At 36.4% G+C, this 20,395-nt stretch overlaps 1 pseudogene; it reads left to right on the forward strand.

Annotated features, from left to right (window-relative positions):
* LOC109674818 (UDP-glucuronosyltransferase 2B4-like) overlaps positions 1-16,941 on the forward strand; it is a 28,881-nt pseudogene extending 11,940 nt beyond the window's left edge.
* The last annotated feature ends 3,454 nt before the right edge of the window (positions 16,942-20,395 follow it).

A 20,395-nucleotide genomic window follows, 5' to 3' on the forward strand; every position in this document is an offset into this window, starting at 1 on the left:
TGACCCACTGACTACCATACTGTAGCAACTGTACACAACCCCAGCCCCCTGCAATGCCTGACAAATGCACCCTCCACTACAACAAACACCTAAACAAACACAAAGGCCACAAATCCCAGCAGCATCCATAACTCCTCCCCCACCCACACACCCCTCTTCATGCCCTCCATTTTAGTGCCACCTTTACCAATTTCCCAAATTTCTATATCTAGCCTAATAATCATTACCACTCCAACTCACACTGTTTATAGATATTATCACCAAGGGGGTTTCTATATAATATGTAAAAAACTGGTCTGACATTGAACCTATGAATTTGTTATTGTTAAATTATACCACCAGGCCAGGAACAGAAAGAACACATCAAACTAGATAACAGCCAATTCAGTCACAACTAAAAATTAAATCAAGGGAAAGAAAACAGGCAATTAAAACCACGAACTAGCCTATCAAGAACATAGTTGCACAGCACCAAGTGAACCAATGGGAAGAAGAAGAAGAGATGCAAACCACCATCCTCAAAAAAAAATAATTCAGTACAGTATTCAGTAGGAAATGAAGAAAATGGATACCCAGCTCATGATCCCAACAAAACAATGATAAATATCACTAAGGAGCCCAGTGATGCCCACAAAAAAATGGTCAGAGAAGAAATCTTGGAAGAAAACACTGAGAAATTCATGTAGAAGATACTAGACATGGTTAACCTGAATGTACAAGATACACTCAAAAAATTTTAGGACACCAAAAACAACATGAGAAGACAGAAACCAATAAATGAGGACTTCAACAAACAACAAACTGAAACAAAAGACATTATAAAGAGAGAGAGAGATGAATTAAAGATGACAACACAAAATATAAAAGAGGAGTTGAACAAAGTCATGGAAAACCTCGGGAAAAAAAGAATCAAACAGAAATCCTTGAAATAAAAAATCCCTTGAGTCAAACAAAAAACACTGTGGCAGGTCAACACAGCATTCAAGAACAAGTGGAAGACAGAATCTCAGAGCTTGAAGATAAAATAGAAATTAAAGAACAAACAGAAGAAATCTTAGCCAAACAGCACAAGAACTATGAAAGGAATATGCAAGAACTCAGTGAATCCATCAAAAAAGCAAACCTTAAAATTATAGGCATCAAACAAAGAGAAGAGGTGCAAGCCAATGAGATAAGTGATATATTCAATAAATAAGAACAGGAAATTTCCCAAATCTCAAGAAAGTTTGGCCATTTGGGTACAGGAAGCTTCCAGAACACCAAACAGACTTGACCAAAATAAACCCTCACCATGGTATATTATCATTAAACAACAAGCACAAGGAACAGAGAAAGAATATTGTAGGCTGTAAGAGAGAAAAAACAAATAACATACAAATGTAAACCCATCAAAATAACAGCAGATTTCTCCACAGAAACCATAAAAGCAAGAAGAGCACGGAGTGAGTATTTTTGGCACTGAGTGAAAATAACTTCAACCCTAAGATGCTCTACCCAGCAAAACTATCATTCAAAATTGACAGCACAATAAAAATCTTTATGATGAACAGAAGCTAAAACAGTACATGACCACCAACCCACCACTTTACAAGATTCTACAAGGAATTCTGCACAAGGAAGATGAAAACAAACAAAACCATGAGAGGATGGGAAATATCAAACTGCAGGAGAAGAAAAGACAAGTAATCAGAGAGTAGCATTGATTTGGCTTCACACAATCAAAAAACAAGTAAAAGGCAGGAATCACCACATACTTATCAATATTAACAATGAATGTCACTGGACTCAAGTCCCCTATCAAAAGACACCACTTGGCAAACTGTATTAAAAAGGAAAATATTATAATCTATTGTTTACTAGAGACCCATCTTATTGACAGAAATAAGCACTGGCTTAGGGTGAACGGTTGGAAGAAAATTTACTAAGTTAATGGCCCCTGAAAACAGGCAGGAGTAGCAATACTTATATCAGAAAAAGTGACAATGTAAACTTACATTGGTCAAACAAAATAAGAAGGACGCTTCCCAAGAATAAAAGGGGAAATAAAACTAAAGGGCATAACAATTATTAACCAATATGCAACCAATGTCAGTGCTCCCAATTTCATCAAGCATACACTAAATGACTTAAAAACACATATAGACTCCAAAAGAGTGGAAGGGTAGTGGGAGACTTTATAGTCCTCTACCACTAATCAATAAGTCATCCAAACAAAAAATGAACAAAGAAATCCTATACTAAATAACACAAGATCAAATGAACCTGATGTCTACAAGATATTTCATTCACCATGAGCACAAGATACATTCTTTTCAACAGCCCATGAAACTTTCTCTAAAATAGATCATATCTTTGGGCAAAAATGGATAGAACTGGAGAACATCAGTATGAGCGAGTTTAGCCAGGCTCAGAAGACCAATAATCATATGTTCTCCCTCATATGTGGACTTTAGATCAAGGGCAAATACGGCAATGTGATTGGACTTTGGTCACATGATAAGATGAGAGCACACAAGGGAGGTAGGAGGATAGGTAAGAAACCCCCAAAACATGATAGTATTTGATGTCCTCAATGCAAAGGAACTAGGGCAGAAACTTTAAAGTGACAGAGACCAATAGGAGAAGGGGATCAGGAACTAGAGAAAAGGTCAGTTCGAGAAGAATCAATTTAGAATATAACACATTTTACATGGAAGCAATGCTAGGAGTCTCCCTATATAGCTATCTTTATCTCAACAAGCAAAAATGCTTTGTCCCTTGTATTATTGTTTATACTCTCTCTTCAACAAAGTTAGAGATAAGGTCTGAACAGCCTCTGCCTAGAAGTGAAGGGGTACAGGGAGAGAGAGAGGGGGCAAGTGAGAGAGGGAGGGGCTGGGGGCAGGGGGAGAAATGACCCAAACATTGTATACATATATGAATAAAAAACAACAACAACAAAAACCAGTGAAACATCACAACAGGCTAACAACAGGGGAGTGGCTGACAGAACCCTGACCCTGGCCCAGAGAAAGGGGATGAGGCAAAGAAACAAGCCCCCAGTAAACAAGCACAGTGAAAAGCTACCTCCAAAGCAGGACAGCTGGTGGACTACAGAGGTGATCTCCTGAACCTGAGGACAGCATGCAAACTTAAACTGCCATACCTCACCAAGAGAGGAGCAGACCAAGCAGCTGCTCCTGAAAGACAGAAGAAAAAAACACTACCCACAAACCAACCACCTGGCAAGATTACTACAGAGCTTCTGCTTAAATACCAACACCAGGACTGGATGCTGGACACTAGAACTTAAACTAAGACTGAAATTCTATTGTTCCTAAACCTAGAGGTTTTGGGTTTGTTTGTTTCTTGTTTATTTGTTTGTTCATCTCTCCCCATTGATTTCCTTGGGTTTTTTGTTGTTGTTGTTAGTTTTGTTATTGTGCATTTTCTACTTGTACTTTTTCTTCTATTATCTTTTTTCTTTTCTCTTTCTATACTATCAACTTAACCATAATCATCTTCTCATCCCTACTCTCACCCCCTTCACTCTCTATCCTTGTCTTGTGCTAAAAGCCAATGCTCCCTCTCCAACAACTTGTTCTGCCCACTCTCATCCACTCTCTCCCCACAGCCCTCACTTTCCCCTCCCATTCTCCCCTAACCTGTCACCAGACCACCACTCCCTCCTTCAAACTCACCACCCACTGAACAACCTACTATACCAACTTTACACAACCACAAAACCCTGCAATCCCTAACACAAACACCTTCTTTTTACAACAACAGAAATATACCCAAACACACAAAAGGACCAAAAAAGAGCAGTCACACACTGCATTCCCCACTCACCGACCCCACTTCCCATCTCCACTTTCAGTGCCACCCTTTCCAACTCCCCAGATTTCTATAGTGAGCATTATGAACATTAACCTCCCCAGCTCCCACTGCTTATAGATATTACTACCAGAGCATCTTCTATATAACACATAAACTACTGGTCAGATATTAAACTTGTGAATTAGTTAGTACTAAATTACATGCAGATCAGGGACAGAAATAGCACACCACCTTAGCTAAAAACCCAAGACAGCCACAAAACAAAAATCGAATCAAGGGAAACAAAACAGGTGACTGAAACCACTAACAAGCCTATCAAGAACATAGTTGCAGAGAGTGCAAGATGGCGGCTAGAGGTAGGAAGCAGAAAGCGACCCTCCTATAGTGAAATCTTGGAGAGACACTGGAGACACACTTTACAGGCATAATCACCGAGAAAAGGCATAACTTTGACCCCTCCACATCTCCAGCCAGTGCAGAGAATCTCCACTTCACGTTAAACGGAGAAACAAGGAGGGCCCCCGGGGCCGCCAGTGGCCGGCGCCAATATGGCTTGGGAAGACGCGGACCAGGTGAGCTTCACGGTACCACGGTACCCCCACAAACAAGCCTGGGCCAGAGCAGCATAGCCCCCTGGACAGACTGACTTCCACCTGGGAAAAAAAGAGAAACTGAGTAATAAGCAATAAGAACAGTTAAGACACGCTGGAAAGAGGGTGGGGCGCCCTGAGCGCTGAAGATTGGGGGAAGGGAATCTTTCCCAGGACTGTAAATAAACAAGCCGGGTGGGCCAGAGAGGCTCTGGTGGGAGCGGGGCGCGCACCCAGCAACCAGGAGTGGGGAAGCTTGTGAGAGTGGAGGAGGGAGGAAAACTCCACAGGAGAGGAGGGAAGACCCACTTCCCACGTGAACTGTAAATAAACATGGCAGCCAGCAGGAGCAGCAGCACTTCCCAGTAAGCAGGAGCAGGAAAGCTTCTGAAAGTGGCAGTGGGAGGAAAACTTCAGAGGAGAGGGGGGAAGACCCACCTCCCACAAGAACTGTAAATAAACACGCAGGCCTGACAATGAGGGGGCAGTGTCACCTTTCCCAGTGCTTGGAAAGGGGAAAGCCTGTAGCAGAGGCTCCCGCACAGGAGAACTCTGAGCAAACAAAGCCTGTGGGACCAGGTGAGTGCTAGCTCACCCCAGAGATCTGCATAAATAACGCCACCAGCTACAGGCTGAGAGCAGCAGGCAGGCAACCCACAGTTGCAGATACCACTCTCAGAACTGTCTCCAGATGCTGTTTTTTCTTTTTCTCCCTACCTTTGATGAGAGAACAACCGAATTACACCTGCAAGCTGAAAAACTTACTGAAACTGTACTGCATTTGAACTGGGGACACTTGGTGGGGCTTTATGTGTGTGTGTGTGTGTGTGTGTCAACAGAAATAAGCATATGCTTAGGATGAAAGGCTGGAAGATTTACCAAGCCAATGGCCCCTGAAAACAAGCAGGAGTAGCAATACTTATCTCTGACAAAGTAGACTTCAAACCTACATTGATCAAACGAGATAAAGAAGGACATTCCATGCTAATAAAAGGGGAAATAGACCAAAAGGAAATAATAATCATCAATCTGTACGCACCCAATGTCAACGCACCCAATTTCATCAAACATACCCTGAAAGACCTAAAAGCATATATAAACGCCAACACAGTGGTTGTGGGAGACTTTAACACTCCATTATCATCAATAGATAGGTCATCCAAACAAAAACTCAATAAAGAAATCCAAGATCTAAAATATGCAATAGATCAAGTGGACCTAGTAGATGTCTACAGAACATTTCATCCAACCTCTACACAATATACATTCTTCTCAGCAACCCATGGAACCTTCTCCAAAATAGATCATATCCTAGGGCACAAAGCAAGCCTCAGCAAATATAAGAAAATAGAAATAATACCGTGCATACTATCTGACCACAATGCAGTAAAAGTAGAACGCAACAACAAAAGTAAAGACAAAAAACATGAAAACAGCTGGAAACTAAACAACTCATTACTTAATGAAGAATGGATCATCGATGCAATAAAAGAGGAAATTAAAAAGTTCCTGGAATTCAATGAAAATGAAAACACAACCTACCAGAACCTATGGGACACAGCTAAGGAAGTCCTGAGAGGAAAGTTTATAGCCATGAATGCATATATTAAAAAGATTGAAAGATCCCAAATCAATGACCTAATGATACATCTCAAACTCCTAGAAAAACAAGAACAAGCAAATCCCAAAACAAATAGGAGAGAAATAATAAAAATAAGAGCTGAAATCAATGAAATAGAAACCAAAAAAACCATTAATGAAACAAAAAGTTGGTTCTTTGAAAAAATTAACAAGATCGATAGACCCCTGGCAAACCTTACTAAAATGAGGAGAGAAAAAACCCAAATTAGTAGAATTAGGAATGCAAAAGGGGAGATAACAAACACCATGGAAGTCCAGGAAATCATCAGAGACTACTTTGAGAACCTATATTCAAATAAATTTGAAAATCTAAAAGAAATGGACAGATTTCTAGATACATATGATCATCCAAAACTGAACCAAGAGGAAATTAATCACCTGAATAGACCTATAACACAAAATGAAATTGAAGCAGCAATCAAGAGTCTCCCCAAAAAGAAAAGTCCAGGACCTGATGGATTCTCTGCTGAATTCTATCAGACCTTTAAAGAAGAACTGATACCAACCCTCCTTAAACTGTTCCACGAAATAGAAAGGGAAGGAAAACTGCCAAACACATTTTATGAAGCCAGTATTACACTTATCCCAAAACCAGGCAAAGACACCTCCAAAAAGGAGAACTATAGGCCAATCTCCTTAATGAACATTGATGCAAAAATCCTCAACAAAATAATGGCAAACCGAATTCAGCAACACATCAAAAAGATTATTCACCACGACCAAGTAGGCTTCATCCCAGGGATGCAGGGGTGGTTCAACATACGAAAATCAATAAACATAATAAACCACATTAACAGAAGCAAAGACAAAAACCACTTGATCATCTCAATAGATGCAGAAAAGCCTTTGATAAGATCCAACATCATTTCATGATAAAAGCTCTAAGAAAACTAGGAATAGAAGGAAAGTTCCTCAACATTATAAAAGCTATATATGACAAACCTACAGCCAGCATTATACTTAATGGAGAAAAACTAAAACCATTCCCTCTAAAATCAGGAACCAGACAAGGATGCCCACTATCTCCACTCCTATTCAACATAGTACTGGAATTCCTAGCCAGAGCAATTAGGCAAGAAGAAGGAATAAAAGGAATACAAATAGGTAAAGAAACTGTCAAAATATCCCTATTTGCAGATGACATGATCCTATACCTTAAAGACCCAAAAAACTCTACTCAGAAGCTTCTAGACATCATCAATAGCTATAGCAAGGTAGGAGGATATAAAATCAACATAGAAAAATCATTAGCATTTCTATACACTAACAATGAGCAAACTGAAAAAGAATGTATGAAAATAATTCCATTTACAATAGCCTCAAAAAAAATCAAATACCTAGGCGTAAACCTAACAAAAGATGTGAAAGACCTCTACAAGGAAAACTATACACTTCTGAAGAAAGAGATTGAGGAAGACTATAGAAAGTGGAGAGATCTCCCATGCTCATGGATTGGTAGAATCAACATAGAAAAAATGTTGATACTCCCAAAAGTAATCTACATGTTTAATTCAATTCCCATCAAAATTCCAATGACATTCATTAAAGAGATTGAAAAATCTACTGTGAAATTTATATGGAAACACAAGAGGCCACGAATAGCCAAGGCAATACTCAGTCAAAAGAACAATGCAGGAGGTATCACAATACCTGACTTCAAACTATATTACAAAGCAATAACAATAAAAACAGCATGGTACCGGCACAAAAACAGACATGAAGACCAGTGGAACACAATAGAGGATCCAGGTATGAAGCCACACAACTATAAGCAACTTATTTTTGACAAAGGAGCTAAAAATATACAATGGAGAAATAGCAGCCTCTTCAACAAAAACTGCTGGGAAAACTGGTTAGCAGTCTGCAAAAAACTGAAATTAGATCCATGTATATCACCCTATACCAAGATTAACTCAAAATGGATCAAGGATCTTAATATCAGACCCCAAACTCTTAAGTTGATACAAGAAAGAGTAGGAAATATTCTGGAGTTAGTAGGTATAGGTAAGAACTTTCTCAATGAAACCCCAGCAGCATAGCAACTAAGAGATAGCATAGATAAATGGGACCTCATAAAACTAAAAAGCTTCTGTTCATCAAAAGAAATGGTCTCTAAACTGAAGAGAACACCCACAGAGTGGGAGAAAATATTTGCCAACTATACATCAGACAAAGGGCTGATAACCAGAATATACAGGGAACTTAAAAAACTAAATTCTCCCAAAACTAATCAACCAATAAAGAAATGGGCACGTGAACGAAACAAAACTTTCTCAAAAGAAGAAATTCAAATGGCCAGAAAACACATGAAAAAATGCTCACCATCTCTAGCAATAAAGGAAATGCAACTTAAAACCACGCTAAGATTCCACCTCACCCCTGTTAGAATAGCCATCATCAGCAACACCACCAACAACAGGTGTTGGCGAGGATGCAGGGAAAAAGGAACCCTCTTACACTGTTGGTGGGAATGTAGACTAGTACAACCACTCTGGAAAAAAATTTGGAGGCTACTTAAAAAGCTGGACATCAATCTACCATTTGATCCAGCAATACCACTCTTGGGGATATACCCAAAAGACTGTTACTCCAGAGGCACCTGCACATCCATGTTTATTGCGGCACTATTCACAATAGCCAAGTTATGGAAACAGCCAAGATGCCCCAGCACTGACGAATGGATTAAGAAAATGTGGTATCTATACACAATGGAATTTTATGCAGCCATGAAGAAGAACGAAATGTTATCATTCACTGGTAAATGGATGGAATTGGAGAACATCATTCTGAGTGAGGTTAGCCTGGCCCAAAAGACCAAAAATCGTATGTTCTCCCTCATATGTGGACATTAGATCAAGGGCAAACACAACAAGGGGATTGGACTATGAGCACATGATAAAAGCGAGAGCACACAAGGGAGGGGTGAGGATAGGCAAGACACCTAAAAAATTGGCTAGCATTTGTTGCCCTTAAAGCAGAGAAACTAAAGCAGATACCTTAAAAGCAACTGAGGCCAATAGGAAAAGGGGAACAGGTACTAGAGAAAAGGTTAGTTCAAGAAGAATTAACCTAGAAGGTAACATACACGCACAGGAAATCAATGTGAGTCAATGCCCTGTATAGCTATCCTTATCTCAACCAGCAAAAACCCTTGTTCCTTCCTATTATTGCTTATACTCTCTCTACAACAAAATTAGAAATAAGGGCAAAATAGTTTCTGCTGGGTATTGAGGGGGGGAGAGGGAGGGGGCAGGGTGGGTGGTAAGGGAGGGGGTGGGGGCAGGGGGGAGAAATGAACCAAGCCTTGTATGCACATATGAATAATAAAAGAAAAATGAAAAAAAAAAAAGAAGATGACAACAAAGAAAAAAAAAAGAACATAGTTGCACAGTACCAAGTGGAGCAATTGGGGAAAAAAGGGATGGAAACCATTCTCTTCCCAAAACATAATTTAATACAGAATTCAGAGGGAAGTGAAGAAAACAGATACCCAGTAATAGACTCCAACAAAACAAAGGTAAATGACACCAAGGAACCCAACAATGTCCACAAGAATACAATCAAAGAAGAAATCAAGTGATCACTGAGAATTTCAAGTAGATGATACTAGAAAAAGTTAACCAAAACATACAAGAGGCACTCAAGAAATTTCAAAACACCAAGAATAAAGAATATGAGAACACACAGGAACAAATAAACAAACTCATAGGAGCAGTAAATAAACACCAACATGAAACAGAGAGCACTATAAACAGAGAGATAAATGAATTAAAGATGAAAATATATAATATTAAAGAGGAAGTGACCCATGATATGAAAATCCTCAGAAAAAAGAATGAAACAGAAACACAAAACACTCCAGCAGACTAGAACAAGTGGGAGACAGAATCTCAGAATAAGCAGATAAAATGGAAATTAAAGGAAAAATTGAAGAACTGTTAGTAAAATAACTCAAGGCCTTCCAAAGGAATCAGCAAGATTCCACCAACTCCATTAAAAGACCACGCCTGAGAATCACGGGCATTGAAAAAGGAGAAGAGGTCCAAGCAAAGAGATTCATAAAATATTCAATAAAATAATAACAGAAAATTTCCCAAATCTAGAGAAAACTATGCCCAATAAGTTACAGGAAGCCTCCAGAATACAAAACAGACTTGACCAAAAGAACTTCCCTACGACATATTATCATTAAAACAACAAGCAAAGAATAGAGAAAAAATATTGAAGGCTATAAGACAGAAAAAACAAATAACATATAAAGGTAAACCCATCAAAATCACAGCAGATTTCTCAACAGAAACCTTGAAAGCAAGAAGGGCATGGAGTGAGGTATTCCAGGCACTGAATGAAAATAACTTCAACTCTAGTATACTCTACCCAGCAAAACTAATTCAAAATACATGGAGCAATAAAAGTCTTCCACAATAAGCAGAAACTAAAACAATATATGACCACAAAGCCATCACTACAAAAGATTCTTCAAGGAATTCTGCACAAAGAAAATGAAAGCAAACAAAACCATGAAAGGACAGGCAGCACCAAACCACAGGAGAAGAAAAGACAAGGAATCAGAGCGTAACATTGATTCAGCTGCACACAATCAAACCCTTAAACAAGAAGAACTAAATGACAGGAATCACCACATACATATCAATATTAACACTGAATGTTAATGGACTTAACTCCCCCATCAAAACTCACCATTTGGCAAACTGGATTAAAAAGGAAGATCCAACAATCTATTGTTTACAGGAGACCCATCTCATTGACAGAAACAAGCACTGGCTTAGAGTGAAAAGCTGGAAGAAGATTTACCAAACCAATGGCTCCCAAAAATAGGCAGGAGTAGCAATACTTATATCAGACAAAGTAGACATCAAATTTGCAATGATCAAATGAGATAAAGAAGGACACTCCATACTAATAAAAGGGGAAATACACCAAAAGGAAATAACAATTATCAACCTATATGCACCCAATCTCAGTGAACCCAACTTCATCAAACATAAGCTGAAGGACCTAAAAGCATATATAGACTCCAACACAGTGTTAGTGGGAGACTTTAGTACCAACACCCCTATCACCAATAGATAGGTCACCCAAACAAAAAATCAATAAACAAATTCTAGAACTAAATTACACTATAGATCAAATAGACATAGCTGATGTCTATAGAATATTTCATCCAACTTCTGCACAATATACATTCCTCTCAGCAGCCCATGGAAACTTCTCCAAAATTGATCACATCATAGGGCACAAAGCAAGCCTCAGCAAATATAAGAAAATAAAAATAATACCATGCATTCTATCTGATCACAATGCATTAAAACTAGATCTCAACAAGAAAAACAACAGCAGAAAATATGCAAACAATTGGAAGCTGATCAACTCACTGCTCACTGATCAGTGGGTCATTGATGAAATAAAAGAGGAAATTAAAAGGATCCTGCCTACCAGAACCTATGGTACACAGCAAAGGCAGTCCTAAGAGGAAAGTTTATAGCCATGAGTGCATATATTAAAAGGACAGAAAGATCTCAAATCAATGACCTAATGCTACATCTCAAAATCCTAGAAAAACAAGAACAAGCAAAAACAAAAAGAACCAGTAGAGAAATAATAAAAATAAGGGCCGAAATTAATGAAATAGAAACAAAAACAAAAATGTACAAAGAATCAACAAAAACAAAAATCTGGTTCTTTGAAAAAATTAACAATATTGACAGACCACTGGCAAATCTGACTAAAATCAGGAGAGAAAAAAACCCAAATCAGAAAAATCAGAAATGCAAACGGGGAGATAACAACAAACAACCTGGAAATCCAGGAAATCATCAGAGACTACTTTGAGAACCTATATTCCAAGAAATTTGAAAATCTTACAGAAATAGACAAATTTCTAGATAATTATGACCATCCAAAATTGAACCAAGAGCATATTAGCCACCTAAATAAATCTATAAGAAGAAATCACAATGCATTCATCACAGAGACTGAAAGATCTACTCGAAAGTTCGTTTGGAAACACAGGACACCACGAATAGCCAAGGCAATACTCAGGAAAAAGATCAATGCTGGAGGTATCACAGTACCTGACTTCAAACTATATTACAAAGCAATAGCAATAAAAACAGGATGATACTATCACAAAAACAGATATGAAGACTTGTGGAACAGAATAGAAAACCTGGATATGAATCCACACAGCTAAGCCCATCTTATTTTTGACAAAGGCACCAAACACATATAATGGAAAAAAGCCTCTTCAAAAAATTTTGCTGGAAAAAGTGGCTATCTGCTTGCTGAAAGCTGAAACTAGATCCATGCCTGTCACTGTACTGGTAATAACTCAAAGTGGATTAAGTACTTCAACTTCAGACCCCAAACCTGGCAGTTAGTACACGAAATAGGAGTGAATACTCTGGAAGCAGTAGGTATAGGCAAGGACTTCTTCAGTAGAATTCAAGCTGCACAGCAACTAAAAGAAGGTATGGACAAATGAGACAACATGAAATTAAACATCTGCACAACAACAGAAATGGTCTCTAAATTGAAGAGACCACTCAGAGTGGGAGAAAATATTTGCTAGCTGTACACAAAAGGACTGATAACATCAAGATACAGGGAGCTTAAAAAACTTAACTCCTCAAAATTCAATGAACCAATAAAGAAGTGGGCAACTGAACTAAACAGAACTTTTTCAAAGGAAGAAGTCCACACGACCAAAAAACACATGAAAAATACTCACCATCTCTGGCCATAAAGGAAATGCAAATGAAAAACCACACTAAGATTGCACCTCACTCCTGTCAAAATAGCTATTATCAAGAACACCAACAACAACAAGTGTTGGCAAGGATGCTGGGAAAAAGGAACCCTCACATACTGCTGGTGGTAATGTAAGCAAGTATGGCCACTCTGCAAAACAATATGAAAGCTTCTTAAAAAACTAAACATAGATCTGCCATAAGATCCAGCAATCCCACTCCTAGGGATACACCCGAAGGAATGTGACTCAGGTTACTCCAGAGGCACCTGCACACTGATGTTTATTGCAGCACTATTCACAATAGCCAAGTTATGGAAACAGCCAAGATGCCCCACTACTGACAAATGGATTAAGAAAATTGGTATTTATATACAATGGAATTTTACTCAGCCATGAAGAAGAATGAAATTGAATCATTTACAAGTAAATTGATGTAACTGGAGAACACCATCTTAAGCGAAGTTAGCCAGACTCAGAAAGCCAAAAAATCATATGTTCTCCTTCATATGCAGACTTTAGATCTAAAACACATGCAGTAATATTATTAGACTTGTGTCACACACTAAGGGGAGGACACATACAGGAAGAGTAGGGAAAGGTAGGAAACCCAGAACTTGAAAGCGTTTGATGTTCCCACTGCAGAAGAGCTAATACAGAAACCTTAAAATGACAGAGGAGGTGGCCGGGAAGTAGTGAAGAGGTCTGGTAGAGATGAATTAATTCGTGTTGTAATACACGTGTGCATGGATGCAATGCTAGGAATCTCTCTGTACAGCTATCCTTTCTCAACTAGCAAAAACGCTATGTCTTTCTTTTTCTTATGTCTACTCTTCAACAAAATTGGAGAAACGGACAGAATGGGTTCTGCCTGGAAGTGAGGGGAGTTGGGGGAGTTGGGGTAGGGGTTAGGGGGTAGAAATGGCCCAAACAATGAATGCACATATGAATAGATGAATAAATTTAAATATTGGTAGTAAAATAGGACACAGAGTATAGCCAGAGGAAAAGCCCTTATCTAGCAAGCACAAGCCTCATGCTTTTGCCTTTGGGACTGTGTAAAAAATTTAAACTACCAGCAAACCAATCTTACAACACATCAAATAGATTATGTACACTATCAAAAGGGACTAATCTGAGGAATATTAGGATGGGTCATTATATAAAATTCAATGTATATAATGATCTGCAAGGTAGAATGGAGGACAAAAGACATCATGATTTCATCAGATATGGAAAGCATTCAATAAAATTTTATATCTCATGATTATAAAACACTCAAGAAATTAGACATAGAAGGAATTTATCTTAACAATAATGATTACACATGACAGACCTCAAACCAATGTTATTCTGACAGTATTGCTCAAAGCACCTGTTCATGTGTCTGGAACAAGATAAGCAAGAACATTTTCACAGCTCTCATTGAAATTGTACTGAAAGTGTAAACACAGAGCAATTATGCAAGACAAGTAAATCAATCCAAATGGAATGGAGAATAACTTGTTTACAAATGACATGATGTTATATATAAAAATCTTAAATACTGAATCAAAAAACATAATCAAATTCAGTGAAATTGTTGCAAAGTTAAAATACAAAAAGTGTAATTTTATATACAATAATGACTTCTACAAAAGAAATGACAAAACAATCTCATTCACAATAGCAATAAAAATATGTAGGAATAAATTTTAACAATAAAAATTATAAAATACTAATGAAAATAACTGAAAAGAAAACAAACACAGGGGAAGAGTTTAAAGGAGAATGATGGAGAAGATGAATTCAACTATGATATATTGTAAGAACTTTTGTAAATGTCATAATGTACCCCCAGCACAACAATAATAAAAAACTAGAAATATGACCTTTCATGTTCATAGACTGAAAGAAGTAAAAGTGCTAAAATGTCCTTACTACCAATGGCATCTACAGATTAGTGTAATCTCCATCAAAATACCAATGATATTCTGCACACAGATAGACAAATATAAATAAAATTGATAAGAATGACAAAAGTCTCCCAAAAGTTAAGTCTGTGTAAAGGAGAATAACAAAGCTGGAGTCATCACAATATCTGACTTCAAGAGTGCTACAAAACCATAGTTAGCAAAATAGAATGTCAGTGCCATTAAAACTTATGAGTAGACTAGTAAAAGGAACAGACCTTTCTGAAACTAATCCTTCCTCAGTGAAGGCATCCCTTGAAAGAAGGACCAAAAACATATGTTAGAAAGAGGACAATTCTTCATCAAATGTTGACAAAAAAAGACCAAAAGAGGAGGGCTTACACTTGCGATTTTAAAGCCAACAATAAAAGTACACCAATCAAGAGAGTGCACTGCAGGAATATTGCTAGACATACAGATGAATGTAAATTTAGAAACTGAAAAATACCACACATTTTGTTTAACTGAATTTTGAAAAAGATGGCAAAGCAATGGAAAAGTAGACTTTTTGAAATAAATTCTACTCTGAATCCTTGAAAAACTTCAAAATTGACCTCTATCTCCACTAAACACAAATATTATTTCAAAATGAATCAAAAGTCTAAAAGTAGGAATTATAATGATAAAAAATAGAAAATTTGGGTGTAAATATTAATCAAAATTTGGCATTCTGTTCTTCAATTTAACTCTCAAACCATAAGAAACTAAAGTATATAAATTGGACTTTACCAAAATTATTCTTTCAGAGTAAAGAACACCATCAAAACCTGACACCCAAAACATATTAAAGAATGTATTTGGAATTATTCTATGTAATCAGGGACTTTCTCAACCATACATTAAAATGTTAATAAATCAGTAATAATAAGAAAAATAATCTAATTGAAAATGATCAATGAATCTGGATGGACATAGTTGCAAAATACATATGCAATTAAAAACTAAACACATAAAAAGTTTCCAACATCTTTAAATTCTATTTTTGTAGGGCAAATTATGTAAAATCACAGTGAGATATAAAATTAACCCTCACTTTTGTTGTTATAGGGGAAAAGAAAATAACAGAGCAATGGCAAGTATTTGGAGAAATTCAAATAGTCACACACTGCTAGGGGAAGGGAAATTGGTGCAGCCTCATTGGAAAAGAGTCAGCCAATTTTTCACTTGCTAAACACAGATTTATCATAAATTTGTGCAATTTGTCTTTTCTTTCTATGCCAAAGAGAAATTAAACCATATACACAGAAAACTTGCACATGAATAACAATAAATACCATCTCACATAATAGTCAAAACTGCAGAAAATTCCATCAATTTAGGAATGAATCAAGAAATGTGGTCTATATGCTATATAAAAAATGACTTGGCAATAATTGGAAAGGAAGTTCTAATTCATGTGAAAAGGTGAGTGAATATTTAAAAGTTTATCTTAGGTATTGAAATTACTAACAAAGCATCACATATGATATGATAACATTTATCTGATATGTTCAAAATGAGCAAACAAATAGGGACAAAATTTATTAGTGATTCTCTAGGCTTGGAACATCTGGAATAGCTAAAGAAACAAGTGTTATTTGAGGGAAGTTAAAATGTTCTAACCTATATTATAATGCTTGGTTTGCAGAACTATACTGTGAAACTTTAAACTATACATATAAGTCAGTGAATTATATGATATCTAAATTATATGTCAACAAGGATTATACAAAAATGTTTCAAACGTGGCATCCAAAATAGGTGATTTTATCATGTGTCAGTGTTCTTTATATTATTCTAAAATTTCTAACATGACAATGTGACTTACAAGGCAAGGACATGAATTCTTAATTGCAGTAAACACTTATAATCATAAAATAGCCATTATATACTCACACATACCATGAGGTCATCTAACTTTTTTTCCATTTGGCATTCAGATACTCTGTCTTCTTGTGTATGTGCTTATGATGGCATGTATAAGTTATATTCTATTTTATTTTTTTAGATATTAGCAAGATTAGAGGGAATACAATTTGAAAAAGAGCAAATCTGGTTCACCACAATGTCTATGAAAACACTTGAAGTTCTGCTGTTGCTGCTGCTTCCTTGTAGTTCTGGGAGTTCTGGAAAGACACTGGTTGCCATAGAAATACAGTCACTGTATCATTGTAAAGATAATACTGGATGAACTTGTTCAAACAAGTCATAAATTGGACAAGATGATCCATTTTGTGGATATCAGTCAAGCTTTTCAGTCAGCTATTTTCACCACTCAGTGAAAACAACCAAAGTTGGTAATAATCAGCAAAGGGACTTCCACCCAAAAAGGATAACCTTGCGGTGACCAACACTGAGAGGCCAATCTGTCAGAAACAGTAGTAGCCACCTAGTCCCTAATATGACATCATTCCTTGTATTGTTCTGCCATCTACTGGCTGCCAAAACAAATATAGCAGATTGCTTCCTTTATTGTGAAGGCAGCCTTTTGTTCTTAGAGTAATAGATGCTTATTATGAATGCAAAATTCCCTTTCTTGCATGTGAAGTTTCCTCCAAACAGAATGCCTCACTACCCATCACTGTATTCTGTAGACAATACCTGTGATCAAAACATCAGAGAAATGAACTGTGACAATTGGCCCACGCTCAAGAAATTCACTATTACCATGTTTACAGCCATCATGAAGTTTGCTTGAAGGAACTGTGGAATTCTGTTTTAGAAATTCAGTTACACCACCCACCTCTTATAACACCTTCCAGGAAAGGACAAAATTCTCATAAAGTTTGCACATGCTCTGAATCAGTGTCCAATATGTGTGGTTTTGTTTTACCACAGCCAGATTCACAAATCAAGATATGAATGGGTAAAAATGGGGGTGTCCTACTAACAAATACTCCTAGTGAATCATTAGCAATAATTTGCTAATATGATATTAAAATACATTTATGTAATTTACTTGGAATAAATTCACCCCCTATATGTTGATCCTCATAGATTTTGCCAACATCTTCATAAATTTTGTAGAAGGGGAAAGCTTTGCAGTTACAAACTCCATCCTTTTCATTGATATTGGAAGAAGAAATATCCATTGTTTAACATATTGTAAATACCTTCTATTTTTTTAACTTAATTTAAACAAAGGTCTTCACTTGTACAAAGTAGATGTTCTATATCTTGAGTCATGCATCTAGGATCCTGTGTTGAGATGAGATCACACTTCTTCTCCAGCACAGCCTTATACAGAGAAACTCTATCTTGTTCTTCCTGCAATTTCCATGATGTCAGGTGCAAGCCACCATGTGTAGCTTTTTTCTGTTGAGATGGGGTCCTGCAAATTTTTAACCATGGCTGGCCTGGAACCATGATCCTCTCAACCTCATCCTCCTGATAGGTGTGACTCAAGGACCCCTGGGCAACTTCTTTTACTTGTATTACATGAACAATGCTGAGTATTTGTAAAAGTCAATATACTTGTAAATTCAAAATTGTTTACTATCTAGAATTGTACTGAAAATATTTTTACTGTATATTCTGTAGTGAGCAAGTTGATTTATTCTTCTAATTTATCCATAATTCAATCCAATTTTGATACAAATGTATACTTAATGGATTATTATGTTAATAACGTAATCAAAAAATTCATGTATTTCAATCCAACTTATATTTAGATTGGGGTGAAGTCTGTTTGTTCTTCTTTTATATAAATTAAATCATAATACTAATTATCTTCATAAAATGTTTGTTTTATTTTAATATTGGGTACATTATTTGGTTCTTGGCTAACTGTTACACTTGGGATTTGACTCTGTTGCATTTTGTCCATCTCTTTCATTTTTAATGGCATGTAAAAACATTTTTGATATATCTGAACATTTGTAGATCAGGTATTAACCACAATACAATATGGTTTTAGCATACTAACAGAGATGAATATATCACTACAGATTATTAAGACAGGAATTCTATCTTTAGTTTCATCATAGTGAGTGGCTAGATAGCCTGACATTTTCTTCATTGTAAAATGTTATCTTCATAAGAGGTCAAATTCTTTAGGTACCAGGCTAGAAATCTGCTATATTGTCTATAACAGTTCAGAAAATCATTTTTATCAATAACTTACAGGCATACTCTAATGGAACCTTTTCTGAAAAAGTCAGGAGATACTACACAGACTGCAATTACTGGCTGAGAAAATGAAGAATATTTTATAATTTTATAAATCTGAAGAATAGATTTGCTTATTAGTTATTGTGCCAGGTAAGTTAAAATAGCTGAAAACTTTCACCAAAAGGATGTTTTAGACAGATAGTGCAATAAAGCGGAGACTACTCATAGAAGTTATCACAGAGCCAAAGAAAATATCAATAAAAATTACATGAAAAAAAAGGAAACATAAAAATCACATAGAATTTTGAATGACAAATATGAAAGAAGAAAAGAAACCATCTCCAAATATTGTAAACTGGCATCATTCCACTGATTATTAGAAAATGGAAGAATTCAAAAAGGGAGAAGAGCATATACAGGATTGAAACTTCAACCAAGATTGTTTCCCTTGACATCCAAATATCCAGTTAATCTTAAGGGACAATTTGTAGTGCATAAAATACTATGTTTTACTTCTTGATTGGTCCCGAATTCAATATTTTCAGAACTATGAACCAGAAAATAGAGATGGTATATTATTTGAAAGATTTAAAAATGTTCAAAACCTCAAAACTTTCCAAAACAACTGAGGAGAAGAAAGCACTTATAAACTGGTTTCATGAGGCCAGAATTGCTCAGATACTAAGAGCAGACAAGGAAATTAGGATAAAATTAAAACTACATGCCAATGAAACTCTGAGCCAAAGCTCAGATGAAGACAGATGTAAAATCCTCAACAAAATACTAGCAAGCGAGTAATAGATCACATTAAACTTACCATACTTCATAAGCACAATGTTTCAGCATTCAAAAGTCAAGACTGTGATGATACACATCAGCAGAATAAAGAATAGAAAACAAATTATCACCTCCACTGATGCAGAAAAGGCATTTGGCAAAATTCAAAAGGCTTGTGAAACAAAAACTCTAACATAAATTTAGGAAGAATCTACCTGAACATAATAAAAGCCTTGCACAACACACCCACACATTGCTCAAGAGTGAAAAAAGGAAAATAGTTCCTCTAAGAACTGAAACAAGAGAGAGGTGTTCACTCTTGTCACTTCTATTCAATATTTCCCTGGAAGTCATAAACAAAGCATAAGAAAATAAAAAGAAAAAAGTATGGATTGTGACACGATCTGAAAGCATGTAAATCGTAATATCCTCGACACAATCTGTGGTATTAAAAATATGGAATTTTGCATGCAATTGAAAGTAGCTTGTTTTCATTTCAAAATAGATTGTCATATAATGAGTTGTTTTATGTAACTTCCACAGAAAGTATGAAGAAAATATCTACAGAAGATACAAAAAATAATAAAAGCCATCAATATGCAATGTCAACAAAAATCAAAAGAATGCAAGACAACAAGAACGGGACAAAAGAAGTATAAAAACCAAAATAATTTAAAAATGACATTACAGACTCTTTCCCCTATGAATTGTTTTAAATGTAAATTAATGAAACATCATGATCAAAGGCAAAGACTGGC

This window comes from Castor canadensis, chromosome 9, assembly GCF_047511655.1.
Source record: "Castor canadensis chromosome 9, mCasCan1.hap1v2, whole genome shotgun sequence".
Lineage (NCBI taxonomy): Eukaryota > Metazoa > Chordata > Mammalia > Rodentia > Castoridae > Castor > Castor canadensis.